This window comes from Parus major, chromosome 1A (assembly GCF_001522545.3).
Source record: "Parus major isolate Abel chromosome 1A, Parus_major1.1, whole genome shotgun sequence".
In the NCBI taxonomy this organism is placed as follows: Eukaryota; Metazoa; Chordata; class Aves; order Passeriformes; family Paridae; genus Parus; species Parus major.
Window position 1 is genome coordinate 39,749,482 of NC_031773.1, and position 3,127 is coordinate 39,752,608.

At 38.0% G+C, this 3,127-nt stretch overlaps 1 long non-coding RNA gene across 1 annotated transcript; it reads right to left on the minus strand.

The window, feature by feature from the left end:
- Window positions 1–749: 749 nt before the first annotated feature.
- Window positions 750–2,480, minus strand: LOC117244477. The gene is made up of 2 exons (XR_004497667.1): window positions 2,346–2,480; window positions 750–2,180 (listed from the first exon to the last, which is right to left on the minus strand). It is a non-coding gene; the product is annotated as an uncharacterized LOC117244477 (long non-coding RNA).
- Window positions 2,481–3,127: the final 647 nt, after the last annotated feature.

Genomic DNA, 3,127 nt, shown 5'->3' on the forward strand with positions numbered 1-3,127 from the left:
TGTGCATCACTTGTGGCTGCAGTGCTGAAGCTGCATTGCTTCCCTCCCCCTCCAGCTAGACCATGTTTGCTCCTGACAACCTAATGCCTGAGAATCAGCGAAATGTAAATCAAATCACTGGAGGGCAGGATTTTGAGCTTGTGCCTGGCATTGACCTTGTGTCATTGAGGGCTGTACATTAGTGCTGTGAGTCAAGAGCTGAGCTCGTGTTTAACATGCCGTATTAATGGAAATATTTGACCTTAAGCTCCTTTTGCTTCAGCTTCCCCTCTTCCAAGAGCTGCTTTTAAGAAGAAATTTGTAAGTATTTGGGAATCTTATGTGTCATTGATTTCACAGATGTTTCCCACTATGGAAGGAAAGGGAATGAATAAGTTTTTTAATTGTCTGCACAGTGTGCAATGTGCAGAGCAGGTGGCTACACAGGGAAGAGCAGAGAATAACATCTGAAACAGGGGCACATGATGTGGTAAGAACTTTACCTGCACTGCATAAAGGAAGGTCCTGCTGAAAAATAGTATGTTAATGTGATTGGTGCCTGCATAGCAGAACTGAAGAAGTCAAAGGAAGTGAATTAATTTTGTGAAAAGAAACTAACCCTGGCATGCTTAATTTTTCATTAAAATAACATGGTTTAAAGTGCTTTTCTTGAATAGTGTATTTTAAAATAAAAATTATGCCTCCATAATCTCCATGCAGATATAACACAAATATGAAAAAAGTAGGAAACTATTTAAATCTACCAAATGTTAATGATTGAAGAACTATTTTTATTACCTTACTTGAAAATTCACAAATCTTCTTTCACATACAGTACCTGCACATTGATGAAGTGAAAGGACAGCACTGAGATTTTTTCCATATAAATGTTATAAATGATCATTTAACATAGGCTTGTACCTAAAAATGGATAAAATATTTTTACTATTTTAAAAAGGAAGTTATATCTTTGAAATGCTGGGCTCCTTTACAAATAAATTTACTATTTTATACAATCACAGAAATCTCCAAAAAGCCATTCTATTTGCCATTTACTGTGTTCTCTGGATTAGATGGAAGAAAATCTTCTTGAAAGAAGGCAGAGTTAAAAACCTCTGCTCCCAGCAATAACTATTACTGAGAATGTTTTCATTCACCTAAATGAGAATGGGTAGAAAATAATGAGCAGAAGACTCTTCTAGAACTAAATGTCCCCATTAAAAATCCCAATTCTCCCGCTGATTGAATGACTAAGTGATCCTGGCCAACTCCATTTCCTTCTTCTGCCTAGCTTTACCTAGGAAATAGTAATACTAACATGTTCTGTACAGTGTTGTCTCAGGATGAAAACGAGTAAAGAGCCATGCTTTCCTAAAAGCTGTCACTGAAATGGTCAGATGTAATTAAAATGTCGCTGCGTGTTATGAAATACAGGCATTCTCATTTTTGCCTTGTTTTTCCTTATTCACCCTCCCCAGTAAATACCCACACATGATTTTTGTGTATCTAAAGCCATGCTTGGGTCCATTGGCCTCTTCAGTATGTACCTGCAAGAGACCTCAGCCCTCTAAGCAGGCATTTGAACATGGGATGTCTGTTCAGCTAGCATATAAGAAGGGAAGTTTTCAGAACATATACCTAGTCACTGCCTAATAGACCCCAGCATGGGTCACAAGTGTCAATGACTGACATTAGTGACTTTCTCTCTTGCTTTTTATTGGAAAATGTTTCAAGACATGATCTTATGTTGGTAACAAATGCCATGAGAACCTATTATGTTTGGAAGCAGTGGCAGATCCTGTGTCATTTGTGGCAGGAAACTCCCGACCATACCCCAGATCATGATGCATCATAAGGCAGAAAATTTAAAGTCAATCCTACATGCTCATCCTACCTCAGTACCCATAGCTACTTTACAGTATAGAACTAAACATTACTACAAATATAGTAGAGAGGCTGTTGCATAACCCCTGTGCTCTTGGCAAAACCTCTTCTATTGTGTTTGGAAAATGATAGTTGGTAAACACTGAGAATTTTTGTGCAATAGAGATTTCCTCATGAGGAAGCAACAACTGGCTGTAAATCTGAGGGTTATTTTATTCCAGATGCAATCAGTACTCAATGTTCAGCTTACCTGGGGTCCATGAGCAGCCATGGAGCAAGTACAAGTCTCCACAGATGGAGAAAAGCCAGCTTGAGCTCTAGAAAGAAAACAGACCTGAGAGTGATCCTCCGTCCTGGGCATTGGCACTCCCATCCACATTCACTCTTTTGTGAGCTGAGAGAGCCCTTTTCCCCCTTCCTCTCCCACATCCTAGTGCTAGCAAGAGAGTACAGAATTTCAGTGCTGATGCAACTTCCTTTACCTCTGCTCATTTCTTCTTTGCGATAAAAATCCATTCCCAAGGAGTCCAAAGGAGACCTGCTCTGTTGGATGTCTGGATTGCAACTGAGCAAGATTTTGTAATGTAAAAAGTTTGCACAGTACCTTCTTTTAAAAAAAATTCCTTCTGTGGGTTGAGATCAGTATATCTAAAGCGAGTAGCAACTGAGATTAGGCAGACTTTAAGACTGAGTATTTTTCAGTATCTTACCATTTTTTCTTCTCACTCTTGTGAAATGTTGTTTTCTTAGAAATCTGCATTGCCATAACTAGTTTTGAATAGTTATTCCCAGATCAGTTTTCTCTCTAGCACTTTCTTCCTTTGATGTATTTATAAAATACCTTATGCTCCTTAATTCTTTCCCCTGACAGAAATAGTTTGCTACAAATTACTTCACTGTCAATGTTCCTGCAAAATTTTACACTTCTAAGTCACATGCAAATTTTCTGAGATTTATTAAAAAAATCCAAACAGCCTATGCAAAGAGAAGGAGCTCATTATTAAAAGAAAAAAAAAATAAATAAAAAAGGGGAGGAGGGGGAAGCTACCATAATTTCCCATTTTTAGCAAAAGGTCCATAGCATAGGCCTGAAAATTACACAATTTCATAAATTACTAGCTGTGGATTACTTGCATCCTAAACAGAAGCATTATGTTGCATCCTGTATAAACACGATACCTTCACACAGAATAGCAGAGAAATTGCTTTTTTGGTGCTTGTAGCATCATATAGCATTTCATCATCACCATATTTGCTGTATCAG